This window comes from Mustela nivalis (assembly GCF_964662115.1).
Source record: "Mustela nivalis genome assembly, chromosome: 18".
Lineage (NCBI taxonomy): Eukaryota > Metazoa > Chordata > Mammalia > Carnivora > Mustelidae > Mustela > Mustela nivalis.
Genome location: NC_139037.1, coordinates 47,454,403 through 47,470,937, shown reverse-complemented (window position 1 = coordinate 47,470,937; position 16,535 = coordinate 47,454,403). Strand labels below are relative to the sequence as shown.

The following is a 16,535-nucleotide window of genomic DNA, read 5'->3' as shown; positions in this document are numbered from 1 at the left end:
GGGAACTTGAATCCTGAATCCAGTCCAGGGCTTATATGATAAAGTCCACATTTCTGGCAACCAGTACAATATGAAGCCAAAGATTGTTCCTGAGATGGCGAGCAGTGTCTGGAGGTTTGGAGTTGAGGCTGAGTGGATAGTGTTCGGGGAATCATGTCTGCTTTATATCTGGTGGGAATTGAGAGGGCAGTGGGGGTGGGATTCTGTACTGGAACTACTGGTTGAGCAGTTGGGCTTCTGTTCTGAGGGTCTGGGGATCCACAGAAGATTTGGAGCAGAAAAAGGAGGTGATCTGACTCATCAGGAACAAGTCCTCTGGGAAATTCTGAGTGGAGAACCAACTTTGGGGGCAAGGAAGGAGAAAAGTGCAGTAGTCTGGAACACTGATGAAGTTGGCTGGACCAGAATGGTGGCCGTGGAAGTGGGGGAGGTGGTTGGATTCTAGATCTCTGGGAGCTGGATGACTGCAGGGTTTGGGTCTAGCACCTACAAGAATGGAAACACTGTCAACTGAGGTGGGGTCAGGGGTAGGATTCAGTTTCTGGGGCAATACTCAACCGGTAGGAGGAGGAAAAGAAAGGTGACTTGGCTGTAGGAACCAGTATGTTCAGATCCTTAGGGATGACAATGAGTTGGGTGTTCAGCTAATGAATTGTAGGTCTTTATTATGTCTGCTGCGTGCAGAAAATTGAGGGATGGGGGCAGAAGTCAGTCGTGGAATGGCAGCCTGAGGTGATCCAGAGACTCCAGGGTAAGTTACTACAACAGTCCAGGGGAAGGCTGATGGTAGCATCATAGCAATGGCTTTGAAGTAGGGAGAAGAGGTTGGTTTTTCTTTTTTTTTTTTCAAAAAAATTTTTTTAAAGATTTTATTTATTTATTTGACAGACAGAGATCCCAAGTAGGCAGAGAGGCAGTAGAGAGAGAGGAGGAAGCAGGCTCCCTGCTGAGCAGAGCCAGATGTGGGACTTGATCCCAGGACCCTGAGATCATGACCTGAGCTGAAGACAGACACTAAACTGACTGAGATACCCAGGTGTCCTTGTAGATGAGTCAGTATTTTCTTACTTGTCTTATTTCAGTTTTTATGTTGTCGTTGTTTTTTAATAATGGAAGCCTTTTATTTTCATATAGTTTGTGTATATTTTTTGATAAGTTTTATATTTGGCTTGAGAGCTCCTGCTCTATAATTTCACAAGTATGTTTTCTTCTACCATCTTGTAAGAGTTATATATTTTTATTGAAGTCTTATCTGAAATTAATTTTTCGGTATGATTAAGAGCAGAGATGAAAACTGGAGTTTAACCAGTTGGATACCCTATTACCACTGAACGATTTTTTTTAAGCAGCCATTTTCCAATGTTCTGTAGCACCACCACAACCCAGTCTTTCAGGAGGAATCTAAATATGGGAGGCCCTCTCTATAACTTTTATAAATGACTGTTAGTTTTGAACTTGAATTCCAATGCATTATGTCAATCAGACACTCTTTTCTAATTTTATTTTTTTAAAGATTTTATTTATTTGAGAGAGAGAGCACACACGCATGTGAAAGAGAACAAGTTGGGTGGAGGGACAGAGAAAGAGGGAGAAGCAGACACCCACTAAGCAGGAAGACCCATTCGGGACTCCATCCCAGGATTCTGGGATCATGACCTGAGCTGAAGTCATACCCTTAACCGACTGAGCCACCCACGCACCTTGTTTTCTAATTTTAAATTCATGACTTGCACTAACCTCATAAAAAAATTACTGCAAACTTTTAAAAAAATATTTTATTTATTTCACAGAGGGAAAGAGATCAAAAGTAGGCAGAGCAGCAGACAGAGAGAGGGAAGCAGGCTCCCCACCAAACAGAGAGCCTAATTCGGGGCTCAATCCCAGGACCCTGAGACCACCACCTGGGCCGAAGACAGAGGCTTAACAGACTGAGCCATCCAGGCGCCCCTAAACTTTTATATGAAAATAATTTTTGTATTTTTAAAAAAAGATTTTATTTATTTATTTGAGAGAGAAAGAAAGAGAGCGTGAGCAGGGGAAGGGGGGAGGGAGGGAAGTTCATGTCACCCTTTCTAAGAGCAGGAGTTACTTAATTTGGATCCTCCCTTTGTTGCCCAACACCCTATGATTATGGGAATATCGTGATCTTTTATTGGATTTGTGTTTCTGAAGTCTTTAAGGGCTGGAATGATCAGTAACTACTGCAATTTCAGATTTATTAGAGTTTGATTTGGACTTTTATATGAGCAAATTTTATTAATTCCAAGACTACATCTTCTTACCTAAGTGTTTTAGATTTAAGTTTATTTTAAAAAAGAGATTTAAATTGGAGTGCCTGGTTGGCTCAGTGGTTTAAAGCCTCTGCCTTCAGCTCAGGTCATAATCCCTGAGGAGGTTTCAGCGGGGAGCTCCCAGCCGCTGCCGCAGGCGCTCAATGTGGCCCCACAGGAAGGGGTCCCCATGACCTGGCAGATGCATACTGCTCTACCCCGCCTGCTGCAGAACGCGAGTGTGGCTCACCCCCCCAGCTCGGCAACTCAGCCACCTAGAAGCCACTCGACCTGGAACTCCCGGTTTATCCCAGGGGACTTCTAGTTTATAACACTCCTCCCAACTTGCATCTTTTCTCCATAAAGGTGGGCTCCTCTCCTTAGTCCTTCTGCCGGGGGTTTTGCCATAGCTTCTGTAAGGGCCTGCCCCTCCCAGAAGAACTTGCTTGTGGACCCCGGATGTAGGGGTGGGGGAAGGCCAGGTGGAGATGTCCAATCGGTGCAGCATGTGTATATCCACTAGGGTGAATTGAGATCCAATTGGCCACCTGTATAGGGGTGGGGCTCAACCAACCACATAAAGGTTGCTGTGTGAGGCTAGCAGAAAAAGAGGAGAGCTGTGACAGGAGCAGGAGGAAGAGTCCATGGGAGCGGAAGAGTCCGTGAAGTGGAGGAGCTGTAACAGCTCCGCGAGTGGTCCCACCACGGGGGGTTCCTTCACTGGCAGTCTCCAGCCTCTGGCTGTCCTGCCTCTGGCAGCCCCGAGCCAACGCCTGTAGCCTCTGGACACCAGTGGTCCAGTGGTCAGCAGTCCTGACACCTGCAGCCTCTGGCAGTTGCACTGATGATGGTTCCGAAACGCCGGCGGTCCAGTGGTCAGCAGTCCTGACGCCTACAGCCCCTAGAGGCCAGCGGTCCTGAGACCCCAGTGGTCCAGCGGCCCAGTGCCGGCGGTCCAGTGGTCAACAGTCCCGACGCCTGCAGCCCCTAGACACCAGTGGTCCAGTGGTCAGCAGCCCTGACGCCTGCAGCCCCTAGAGGCCTGCGGTCCTGAGACCCCAGTGGTCCAGCGGCCCAGCAGTCAGCGGTCCAGTGGTCTGCGGTCCCCACGCCTGCAGCCCCTAGACGTCAGCGGTGCAGAGACACCAGCAGTCCAATGGCCCAGCGGTCAGCGGTCCTGACGCCTGCAGCCCCTGGATGCCAGGGGTCCCGAGACACCAGTGGCCCTGAGATGCCAACGGCCCCTAGCCGCCAGCAGCCTCGCCGCAAAATGCCTTGCCACCCCGAGCCACGAGCGGCCTTGTCCGCAGCGGTGGCTTCCTCTGGGTGGCAACCTTGTCAGAGTAGCATCGTGGGGAGCAGAGTCTGTGTCATCCAGGTTGTCCTCGTCATCGTCGCTGTCATCGTTGCCTCTTTGTCGTCGGGAGCAGCCTCGTCCGGGAAGCAGTCTTGTCCAGAATGGCCTCTTCTTGGGAGCGGCCTTGTCTGGGGAGCAACCTCATGGAACAGCGGCCTCATCTTGGGAGTGGCCTCTTCTTGGGAGCGGCTCCGATCATGGAGCGACCTCGATCATGGAGCGGCCTCATCTGTGGAGCAGCCTCATCTAGAGCAGCCTCGTCCGGAGCGGCCTTCTTGGGAGTGACCTTGTCGGGATCATCGTCATCGCCTTTTCGTAAGAGATAGCCCTGACCGGTCAGTTTGATTCTTGATGCTTGGCGCGAAATAAAGTTTTGTTTGACCTTCGCTTTGTATCAGTCTCATTCCTTTGATCACGGACCCTAACAGCTTCTTCATCCTGGATTACAATTCTTTTATTCCCAAATAAGCCCATGTTTGACTGATAAGATAACTGGCAGTTTTGTGTTAAGGTTAACAGATTTTGTGGACTCTTATTTGATATGTTTTTATATGATAGGTTTTTACTTTGTCCTTCCATAGGGACCACCCGACTGTCCACCTGTAGCGGAAGCTCTCACCCCGCTGCAAGCCACGAAGAAAGGAACTACGTTACCCAGAAGACTGTGCACCCAGCTTCCTGACCATGCTGACCAATGAGGACGTAGAGAGGGCGTGTCCAAGAGGGCGGAAGGCCAGGGGGCGGGACTTCCCGCGGGCCGCTCGTGGAGGCGGTGCTCCCAATCTGCGTCCGGGGGAAGGAGCTAGAACCTAGGGGAGCCGACAGAAGGCACGTATGCACCGCGCGGTAGCGGGTTCGAGGTTCACTGTGAGCGCTAATGCGGGGAGCTGCGCTCGGGCCTTCTGCCTGCTGCCGCAGTTATCGCGCGTCCCCTGGCCCAGTTGAGCCCGCACGTTACGATGGTGACGGCCGGGCTGGCGTACCCGGCTCAGGTGAGAGCGTGTGTTCTCTGGACCTCACCGGCCCGAGCCCCAAGGGGGTGGGTCTCCTCGGGGGCACTGTCAGGCCCAGCTCCCCAGAACGCGGGCGTTCGTGGGCGGGGGCCCATTTCTGGCCTCCCGTGGGAAGCGTGAGGAAGGGGTCGGCGCGTGCGAAGCCCCGGGCGCGTGTGAGACGAGCCTCGGCAGAGCTGGGGGTCCGACTGCTGTCTGCCGCGAGCAGCTGGGGCGGCGGGGTAGGGAACAGGGACACAGGGTGGGTTGGCGCTGTGCGGCCCGTCAGCGGCTGCCCGGGGAGGATGGGCTTGGGGCGCGGGGGAGACGGCTGCGAAGGACGCGGAACCGTGGTACTGGTGTCCCACGGCCGCGCGTGTGGCTGGAGCAAGACAGGAGGAAAGACTCTCCGTCGGCCTTCTGCCTGCAGGTCTGGACGCGCTGCGGCGAGGCGCTGGTGTGAGGAGCAGGCTTCCGGGAGAGCTTAGGAGCTGGGTTTCGGACACACTGTTCCCGAGCTCCCATAGCAGAGGGGATGCCCTGGCGGCTGCAGTCTCTGCTCTGGACTCCGCGGAAGTGGGCGCAGTGATGTCCGTGTCGTGACCGCCCGAGTCCTGCCCCAGGACCGAGCCTGAACTCTCGGGTTTAGGCTGGAAAGATCTGGACGCTTCTTTGAGATAGGCCCTGAGAGGAAGGAACAGAGAGCTGGGACTGGAGGGCAGGTGGAGCACCTGCAGGCAGGAGGGTCCCGTGATCCAAGGCTTTACGGTGGGAGGGGAAGTTGCAATGAGGAAGGAGCCCTGCTGAGGTGGGAAGGGGAGGTGTGAAGGCAGGTGAGGGTCTCTGTTCTGAGGCTCAAAAGACTGACTACTCCCCATGGAGCAAGGATATTTGGCTTTAGGAGGAGGCATGGAAGTGCCATTGCTGAGATGGAAAGTTCATAGCAGCACTGACCTGAGCTCAGTGTTTGCCATGTTGCATCTGAGATATTGCAGGGATCTCTGAGTGGAGGTGGCAGGTGGGCATCTAGAAGCAAACATCTGGATTTCAGGGAAGAGGGTTCAGGTTTGAAGACACCACTCAGTGGTGGCAGGCATGCAGACTGTGTCGTATTTAAGAGGGGGCAGTCTGCAGATCATGGTGGCAATGCCATTACAGGGGAAGGATGGCGAGGATATTCTCCATGAACTGACCCACTTCTTGGGCACATGGATAGGGATGGCTGTCATCACTAAGACCTGAAGAGGTACAGTGACCATGGGAGTGGGGGTGGGGTGTGGGTGTAAGGGAACAGGCCTTAAGTGGGAGTCCAGTTGGTGGCACAGGATTCCCAGGGGCTGGATGCAAGATTTATCAAAAGGCAGAGCAGGGAGCCTAGGTGGCTCCATTGGTTGGGTGACAGCCTTTGGCTCAGGTCATGATCCTGGAGTCCCGGGATTGAGTCCCACATAGGGCTCCCAGCTCCACAGGAAGTCTGCTTCTCCCTCTGACCTTCCCCATTCTCATGCTCTCTCTCACTCTCTCTCTCTCTTAAACGGACAAATAAAATTTTTTTTAAAAAGTTACAAAAAAAAAAAAGAGTAGTAACAGAGATCAGATGACACTGAGTAAGGCATGCTACATTTTTCGCTCCACAGGTTCAGTTTTGTGACAACTCTTGCTGGAACCTGAAGCGTGTCAGATGGGATGACAGATTAGTTTAAGGGAAGAGGAAGTCAGCTGAGTCTCTTGGGCTGCAGTGGGAGAAGTGGGCCCGGCTTTGAATGAGATGAGGTGAAAAGAGGTGTGACTGGTGTGAGAACAACACAAGCAGCACTGGGGAGGAGGAGGGCTTAGGGGGTCTGATGCCTACATGGACTAGAGTGGCTAAAGTTGGAAGACGGAGCCAGACAACATGGGGTGGTCCTCACCCCAGCACTCAGAGCAGTGCTGGGACTGCGTCTAGCAGGAGGGTCCCTCTGATGCCCTGGGATAGCCTGGGATCCTCTGGCATTTGACAAGTACTGGCTGGGAACCACTTGCAGAGTGACATATGGGGAAGTCAGAGAGGTGCCTGTGACAAGGGCTCTAGGTGTCAGTGGTGTTGTGGGTGAGTGGTTGTGACCTGGCATGTGAGAAAGGAGCGGTTCCATTGTGCAAATGCAGAGGAAGTGTGAAGATGCACTCAGCATCCTTGTACTCAGGGCTAAAGGCAGAAGGCTGAGCGTAAGTGACATAATGGGGCATGATCTGTGTGATCCTAGGAGGGTTGACTCTGAGGAGAGTGGCAGGGACTCTATACAGCGGCCTAGAGCGTGGGTAAGGCTGTCTCTCTCCCCATCTGTTCTTACTTATGACTGGCAACAGTGAGGCATTTGACATGACGGAGAGGGGTACCCTAGAGTGGGACCTGGTGTCTCCTCTGAGTTGGGGAGCTGGGAAGGAGGGCCATGGCCTTGGGGGTCTTGGCTAGAGAGGCTGCTTATGCACTGCTTGTCCTCTTCATGACAGGGCCATGTGACCTTTGAGGATGTGGCCGTGTACTTCTCCCAGGAGGAGTGGGGGCTCCTTGATGAGGCTCAGAGATGCCTGTACCACATTGTGATGCTAGAGACCTTGGCGCTTATAGTGTCCCTGGGTAAGGACCCTCATTCCCACACCATTGCCTTATACGAGGCTCTGCTCTTCTCCTTTTTCCAAGGATCTCTGTCCCTGCCAGAGCTGGGCCCTGGGCATTGCTTCCTTCCCTGGTCCTGGCATAGGTGTTGTGTTTGCTGGGCCTGAGCTTTATGAAACCCCAACATGTTCTGCCTTAAAGCCTCTCACAGAAGGGTTTGGTTTCTGAGCCTTGGACCTGCCTGATCGGTGCTGATTAGCCTTGCTCCTCCTTACTTTGTTGACTGTTCTCATTTGTGGAAGATCTCTGTCATAGGTTCTGCCCTTCTGTTTTTGTACTGCCTGTGTAGGGAATTATAGACACTGTCATGGTCAGTATTTGCAGGGAGCCCTAAATTATTTTTGCAAGACCATCCTCAGAATCCTCCTACCAATAAACTTCTTTCCTGTAATCTGTTAGTGTTTGGGTCCCTCTGGGCCAGTGTCACCCACTTAACTGCCCTGTTTTCTCCTGAGGACATCAATCTGCTAGGTCCCAGAAAATTGCCTACATTGAACGGAGGGGTAGAGGAGAACCCTGGGTACCTGATAGCTCAGACACCTCTCCAACCATAGGAAGGGGGATTAATAGGATCTGGTGAGGAGGAGCAGTGGGAAGGCATAATTTCAGGATTGAGTATAAATCATACCAGGAAACTGTTCTTTGCTCATTACTGTTTTAGTGCCAAGACTTGTGGCCATACTTTGCTTCAATCCTTCTTTCCCGCCCTTGACATTTTGCCCACTTGTCATTTCTGCTGTGACTTCTAGTCCCTGGGTCTCCCCTACATCTATGTCCCTCACATCTTTCCCCTTTTTCTCTATCCACAGTGTTCTGCTACATTACCCTGCACTGTGTGTGTCATGAGATACGCATATAGCCCTAAATGATTGACCACCAGCTAAAAGGCAGTTGTCTTCTTCTGGGGTGGGACACACATTCTAAACAGTACATACTTGTCACCAACAGGCAAGGTCCTGCTGAGAACCTCTGACAGAGGAGTGAGTTGTACCAGACCTTTTTTGCTGGCACAGCACTGTATCCTACTTTCTTGCTAGTTGTGAGGTCCCTGTCTTCCCACACACTGTTCTATAACCATCAGAGGCCCAGTGCTACACAGTGTCTCCTTGCCGCACCTGCTTCTGGCTCCCTTGTCCTGAAAACAAACCCATGGATTCAGTCCTGGTTTTGTCCTACACACATTTGTAATGGGCTGTCCTGTCCCACCAAAGTCTCATAATACACTTCACTGGCATTTTTCTGCTCTCAGGTTGTCGGCATGGGGTAAAAGCTGAGGAAGCTTTTTCCGAGTAGTGTGTTTTTGTGGAAAGAGTGTCACATTCCAGGACTCCAGATCCAGCCCTGTCTATTCCAGGGGCTTGTTCCTGTGTTGTGTGTGTCCCAGCAGAGAAAGACATCTTGTCTTTCTGAGCATGGAGGAGCGTGTGCTGGGCTGAACCTGTGCACTTGTGGAAAACTGTGCTCATTTAGTTCATACTTAGACCAGAACCAGAAGCAGGACTGTGGCAAGGAGGACCTTGGAAGGGAGGACCACAGGGCTTTGTTCATAAAGAGCAAAATCCTCGTGTCAGACAATATTGTCACCTTTGGGGAAGTTGAGGATGGTTCCCTGGGAAGCCTGGGCTCTCTCCAGCACCAGGTGAAGAGCATCCACACAGCGGCAGGTGGAACAAAGCAGTCTCTCACATTCCGCGAGGGCAACACAGCATGGGTGGGCAGGCCTGCCACAAGAAGGTTAAATTCAAGGAGCGGCAGAGTGCTCACACTGGAGAAAGCCTTCACGAATGTAGTCAGTGTGAAAAGTCCTTCATCTCCAAGAAAAGACTTCCTGAGCACCAGAGAATCCACACTGGAGAACGACTTTATAAGTGCAGCGAGTGTGAGACGTCCTTTGTCTACAAAAGCAGACTTCTTGAGCACCAGAGAGTCCACACTGGAGGAAAGCCTCACGAGTGTAGCAAATGTGGGAAGTTCTTTAAGTACAAATCTAGCCTTAATCAACACTGGAAAGTTCACACTGGAGAAAGGCCTCATCAGTGCAGTGAATGAAGTCCTTCCCCTATAAAAGCAGACTTCTTGAGCACCAGAGAATCCACACTAGAGAAAGGCCTTACAAGTGCAGCAAATGTGGGAAGTCCTTCATCTATAAAAAGAGACTTCTTGAACACCAGAGAAAACACACTGGAGACAGGCTTTATAAGTGCAGTGAGTGTGGGAAATCTTTCTTCTACAAAAGAATACTTCTAAGGCACCAGAGAATCCACACTGGTGGAAAGCCTCATGAGTATAATGAATGTGGGAAGGTCTTTAGACACAGACCTAGTCTTCTTCATCACTGGAAAATTCACACTAGAGAAAGGCCTTACAAGTGCAGTGAATGTGGGAAGTCCTTCATCCATAATAGGAGACTACTTGCGCACTGGAGAATCCACACTGGAGACAGGCCTTATAAGTGCAGTGAGTGTGAGAAGTCCTTTGTCTACAAAAGCAGACTTTTTGAGCACCAGAGAGTCCACACTGGAGAAAAACCTTTTGAATGCAGCCAGTGTGGGAAGTTCTTCAGACATAGCTTCACCCTCCTTAAACACCAGAAGGTTCACAGCACAGAAAGCCATCTCAGCACGGTAAATGTGGAAGTCTTTCATCCACAAAATAAAGATTTCTTTTGCACCAGAGAGTCCACACTGGATAAAAGTTTTAAGAATGCAGCAAGTGTGGGAAAACTTTCATAAAAGGATTTGAATTCAATGAGCACCAGAAACTCTGGAGAAAAGCCATATGAATGTAATGAATGTGGGAAATTCTTTAGACACTGATCACTGATCCACTCACATTCAACACCAAAATGTTCATGCTGGAGAGAGGCCTTGAATAAGTGTAATAAGTATGGGATGTCTTCCATGGACAAAAGAAATCTTGAGCAAAGAGAATTCAAGCTGGAGGAAGAAGCTTTGAGTATAATGGATGTGGGAAATCATAGGAAACCTCGTCAGCCTCAAGGACAGACTTACTCAGCACCACAAAGTCCACACTGGAGAAAAGCATTTCTGTGCAGCAAATGTGGAAAGTATTTTGGTGGAAGATATTGCTTCATCAGGCCCCAGAAAGTTCACAGGAGAGAAAACCCTTAGTAGTAGACAAACACCTTATTTTTTAAGCCATGTTGAAGCTTGGAGGTTATGTGCCCTTTGGGGCAGGTTTAGGATAGAATTGTGGTTTGCCAGTGTGAAGGGGTGAACAGCTTTTGTGAGTCACAGTGTCATGTCAGGAGCACAGTATGAGTCAGAAAATACTTCTTATTCCTAATTTAGCATCCTTTGCATTGCTTCCTAAGACATCCTGGGAAATACTGCAGGGCTTTGTGATTAATAATGATGTTGCAGTGCGTTCCTGTGTCATAACCTACTAAGGGATAATCTGATAGGTTGGTATCAGTTTGCATTCTCACCAGAAACACCAGAACCAGAGATCCAGTTTCTTTATATCCTTGTACCTGGTATGGTCAGACTTCCTAATTTCAGTGGTGTAGTAGGTGTGTAATGGCACCTGGTGATTTTAATTTGTATATCCCTAAGATGTGATATTTAGATGTTTTTCATGTGTTAATTTCCAGCTATCATATCTTTGGAAATTTCTGTTTGTATGATGTATTATGTTAATTACTGAGTTTTGACATTTGCCCGTGGATTATGGATAAAAGTTTTCTATTTTAAATATTTGCCAATATATTCTTCCAGTCATGGTGGTGTTTTTTTCAGTTGCTTTTCTTGTGAAAATAATTTTTTAAATTTTAAGGAAGTCAAATTTGTCCATTCTTTCACTGGATATTCTTTTGATCTTGTATATAAGAAATGTTTGCTGAAAAAAAATTGCCAAATTTAAAGACATAATTTTCCTTTTGTTTCTTTAAGTTTTTTTTTTTTTTTAACTGACATGTATGTGCCTCCTTTTAGTTAAATTTTGGACATTCCTTTAAAAAAAAAAATGGATATCGGGGCACCTGGCTGGCTCAGTCAGTAGAGCATGTGACTCTTGATCTCAGGGTCCAGAGTTTGGTCCCCACCCTGGACATACAGATTACTTAAAAAAAAAAAGTAAAAAAGAAAAAAAAACATGGATACCCAAGAGCTGCTACCATATTGATTTAAAAGATTATTCCTTCTCCCTTGAATTGGCTTTTGTATCTTCACTGAAGATCCGTCATTTCTCTGTATGTTTATTTCTGGACTTTCTTCTATTGCATTTATCTATTTCCTATATTTTCATGTGTTGAATAATTTTTTAAAAGATTTTATTTATTATTTATTTGATAGAGATCACAAGTAGGCAGAAATCAAGGTCATATATTCCTATAACAGTCTTTTTCAAAGTTGTTGTGGTCATTCTTGGTCCTTCACCTTTTCATATGAATTTTAGAATCCATTTGTCAGATGAATGGATAAAGATGTGGTGTACACACACTCACAATGAAATACTACTCAGCCATAAAAAATGAAATCTTGCCATTTGCAATGATGTGGTTGGAACTAGAGAGTATTATGCTCAGCAAAATAAGTCAATCAGAGAAAGACAATTATGATATGGTCTCACTTATATGCAGAATTTAAGAAAGCAGAGGATCATAGGGGAAGTGAGGAAAAAATAAAACAAGATGAAATCCGAGAGAGACAAACCATAAGAGAGTCTTAATCATAGGAAACAAACAGGGTTGCTGGAGGGGATGACAGTGAGGGGATGGGTAACTGGGTGATGAACATTAAGGAGGGCATGTGATTGGGGTACCTTGGTGGCTCGGTGGGATGGGCCTCTGCCTTCAGCTCAGGTTGTGATCTCTGGGTCCTGGGATTGAGCCTTGCATCAGACTCTGCTCGGCAGGGAGCCTGCTTCCCACACCCACCTGCTGCTCTGCCTGCTTGTAATCTCTCTCTCTCTCAAAAAATAAATAAATAAAATCGTAAAAAAAAAAAAAAAAGGAAGACATGTGATGTAATGAGCACTAGGTATTCTATAAGACTGATGAATCACTGACCTCTACCTCTGAAACTAATAATACATTATATATTAATTAATTGAATTTAAGTTAAAATACAAGAAAAAATAGAATCCACTTGTCAATTTCTATATCAGATTGCATTTAATCTTCAGTTTAGAAGAAATACCGAGTGTCCCAATCCATAAACATGATATGTCTCCTTTTATTTAGATTTTATTAAAGTTTTGATGGGGTGCCTGGGTGGCTCAGTGGGTTAAAGCCTCTGCCTTCGGCTCAGGTCGTGATCCCAGGGTCCTGGGGTCCAGCCCCGCGTCGGGCTTTCTGCTGAGCGGGGAGGTTGCTTCCCTTCCTCTCTCTCTGCCTGCCTCTCTGCCTACTTGTGATCTCTGTCTGTCAAATAAATAAATACAATCTTTAAAAAATAAAATAAAATAAAATTTTTTTCACAGTGGGGTTTTTTTAAGATCTTATTTTTAAGTCATCTGTACACCCAAAGTGGGGCTTGAACCCACAACTCTGAGATTAGTTTGCTTTTTATAGGCCTCGCATATCTTATATATCTCCAAGTATTTTTCTCTGTCTGATGATGTTATAAATGGTAAATTTTACATCAAATTTCAATTTGCCAGTTGTTTGGTGTTACACTGAAAGAGATATTAAGCTAAGGATAGAAGCAATCCTCCTCAATCTTATAAATGAGGTCACAAAGAAATACTTACAAGTATTATGCCTTAACATCCATTATTAAAATTTTCCATGATATTAAAACAAAGGGAAGATAGCTCCTCCTTTCTCTTATTCAGTTATCCTGGAGTTCCAGTTTCATTCAGTAAGGCAAGACGATGGATAGGTAACAATTGGCAAAGAAGAAATAAACCACCTGAAATATTTCCCATGTTGTTGTCTTCACCTCAAGTCCAAATGTAGATACCAGTTTACCGCCTCCACCCACCCCAGACTCCTGAATTCATCACCCATTCGCTGTTCTTTTCTTAGGATCCATCATCTGTTATGCTATGCAACTTAATATAAGTTATGAATTGCATATTGCCTTTTCCATCAACTATGGAGTAAGTTCCGGGAGGGATTTTTTTTTTTTTACATTTTTGTATTATATATTCCATGTTCCTAGAAATGTGCCTGAAACACATGAGGTATATAATTGATGTGGTCTCTTTAAAAGATTTATTTATTTTAGAGAGAGAGCAGCGGGGAGGGGCTGAGGGAGAAAAAGAAACCTATGCTCAGCTCAGAGCCCAATGCAGGGCTCAATGTCATGACCCCCAGATCATGACCTGAGAGTCAGAGGCTTAACTAAGGACACCACCCTGGCACCCTGCAGCCACAATTGATGTTTTAAAATGTTGAACAGGGACGCTTGGGTGGCTCAGTTGGTTAAGCAGCTGCCTTCGGCTCAGGTCATGATCCCAGAGTCCTGGGATCGAGTCCCACATCGGGCTCCTTGCTCCGCAGGGAGTCTGCTTCTCCCTCTGACTCTGCCTTCCACTCTGTCTGCCTGTGCTCACTCTCACTCTCTCTCTCTCTTACAAATAAATAAATAAAATCTTTAAAAAAAATTATTTAAAATGTTGAACAAAATGACAAAGCACATTTAACATTTATTTGCCCAGCTCTGGATATACTTTTCTAACTTCACCCACAGTGTCTTTTCCTTCAGTTTCACTAACCTCAGCGTTTCCAGGAATGGCAAAAAAACTTTCAAATCTTCTGAAAAGCCCCAATAGGCATTTGATTGGCTTCCATTGCTCACTTATTAGATCTCAGATTCCTTTCCTTCCATTCTTTTGGGATTTTGATTGTGTATTTCAAAAGCAGGTTTTCCCATTTCAGTTTTTGCCACTACTGATGGATATCTTCCTAAGTACTTTTTAATAGCTTTCATTGGTTTGCTTGGTCTGAAATGTTTTCCAGTTAATCTCTACTCCCCATGCAGACACTGTCACTGCCCTTATAGGTGAAATGATAATCATTTCCCAGCAAGCAGATGAGATCCTGGAATTACAGAACTTTGTCTCGTGTATACATCCCCCTTGCACAGATGCTGCCATGGCCATCCCTGTCCTCGGAGCAAACAGTTTGGGAAGGAGCTCTTTTCAGGTGTCTGATTCTCTCCCTCTTATTCTGCTCTTTCCCCAGCTGTGTTCTCTCTCTCAAATAAATAAATGTTTTAGTGATGAGATCAAATTTACCTTTATTTTTACGTACTAATGGTACAAATATTTAAGTGCCATATATTTAAAAGTTTCTTTTTTTTTCAGATTTATTTATTTATTTGAGAGAGCACAGGCAGGGAGGGGCAGAGGGAGAGGGAGAGCAGGAGTCTTAGGCAGACTTTGTGCTGAGTGCAGAGCCCAAGGTGGAACTTGATTTCATGATCCTGAGATCACTACCTGAGCTGAAATCAAGAGTCAGATGTTTAACCAACTGCACCACCCAGGCACCCCAATAAATGTTTTTTTAACAAGTTGATAATGCATATTTATCAGTAAAAATATATCCATATACATATGTGTGTGGTTTGTTTTAGATGCTTCTTGTTCTGTGTCCCTGACTTTTCCCTGCATGTGTGTGTGTGTGTGTGTGTGTGTGTGTGTGTGTGTGTGTGTTCATGTTCATTCTGGACCATAGTTTTTTTTACTTAAGAATATATTCTGGAATGGGCGCCTGGGTGGCTCAGTGGGTTAAACCGCTGCCTTCGCTCAGGTCGTGATCCTGGGGTCCTGGGGTCGAGTCCCACATCAGGCTCCCTGCTCAGGGGGAGCCTGCTTTCACCCCTCTCTCTCTGCCTACCTCTCTACCTACTAGTGCTCTCTTGTCTGTCAAATTTAAAAAAAAAAAAAAAAAAAAGAATATATTCTGGAAGAAAGTCCAGTCAGTTGTGCTATAATGGAATGTATGTGTTCCTAAAAACCATCAAGCTATGCAAAGTCCAAAATAAAAATCACAGGGCTTGAGTGCCTGGGTGGCTCAGTGGGAGCTCTGTCAAATAAATAAATAAATAAATAAATAAATTTTTGAAAAATTATTTGACAGAGATCACAAGTAGGCAGAGAGGCAGTCAGAGAGAGAGGAGGAAGCGGGCTCCCTGCTGAGCAGAGAGCCCGATGTGGGGCTCGATCCCAGGACCCTGGGATCATGACCTGAGCTGAAAGCAGAAGCTTTAACCCACTGAGCCACCCAGGCGCCCCCAAATAAATATTCTTAAAAATATTTTTTTTATTTGACAGAGATCACAGGTAGGCAGAGAGGCAGGCAGAGAGAGGGTGGAGAAGCAGTCTCCCCACTGAGCAGAGAGCCTGATGCAGGGCTCGATCCCAGGACCCTGGGATCATGAACTGAGCTGAAGGCTGAGGCTTTAACCCACTGAGCCACCCAGGTGCCCCCAAATAAGTAAAATCTTAAAAGAAATCACAGAGCTTATTGAAATTCTCAAAATGTAATCAGTAAAACATAAAAAAGAAGATAGAATCCTAACAAATGCCATAGCACAGTTTTACACATTTAAAGTTTGAGAAACACATAAATACTGTAATAAATACAGGATTTTAGCCTGAAATTTGTAGAAGTGGGTGTCAGAGGGTTGCAGTTGTGAGTTATTTTATGAAGTAATGGAAGGAAGTTTACTTAAAATCAGTTGCCTAAAATTTACCCACCAGAAGTGAATGGGCTTGGCTCCTAACACATGGTGAATTGGCATAGCCAGTAGATATTTGACTTGTCCTTATGTTTTGCCAGTGGCTTGAGTGGGGCTTCTGAGGAACTAGGATAATGGAGCTGTTATGAACCAAGATGATGACTACTGGAGACAGCAAATTCAAACCCATCTGGACGTGCTGAGTAGGTGAATAGAGGTATGTGTCAGTTCCTGGAGGAAGTGTGATGTATAGATGAAAATTTTGGAGTCCTACGTACAGAGAGAATTATCAGAGACAAGCCTGGTTGAGGTTCCATTGCAGTGAGTATGCATAGAAGAGAAGTGAGATCAGAGACCTGAGCCTCACTTGGCGCTCTCTTGTGTTCACCTTTGTGCTCCTCCTAGTCCTCCTATCCTCTCTTCCTTGCCCTTTTCTGGCTGCTTGATCTCCTTACACCTCAGCAAGCTTTTTTTCATCTCTTTCTGGCACTTTCTCTACCATTGTGTTGGATTGTTTAACCTGCTCTGTTGGAAGGCCGGTGGCGTTGAGCCAATGAAGGCTCAGAAGAGGGCACGTCTGTGCAACACGTCATATTGGGGCGGGGCTTCTGG

At 46.8% G+C, this 16,535-nt stretch overlaps 1 long non-coding RNA gene across 2 annotated transcripts; it reads left to right on the top strand.

The window, feature by feature from the left end:
• The first annotated feature begins 4,384 nt into the window (after positions 1-4,384).
• On the top strand, positions 4,385-11,165 carry LOC309852663. 2 transcript variants are annotated; one of them, XR_014305325.1, is made up of 3 exons: positions 4,387-4,619; positions 5,050-5,209; positions 7,110-7,190. It is a non-coding gene; the product is annotated as an uncharacterized lncRNA (long non-coding RNA). The 2 variants fall into 2 exon arrangements; XR_014305324.1 differs by lacking the exons at positions 5,050-5,209; positions 7,110-7,190 and adding an exon at positions 8,525-11,165 and having other exon boundaries at positions 4,385-4,619.
• The last annotated feature ends 5,370 nt before the right edge of the window (positions 11,166-16,535 follow it).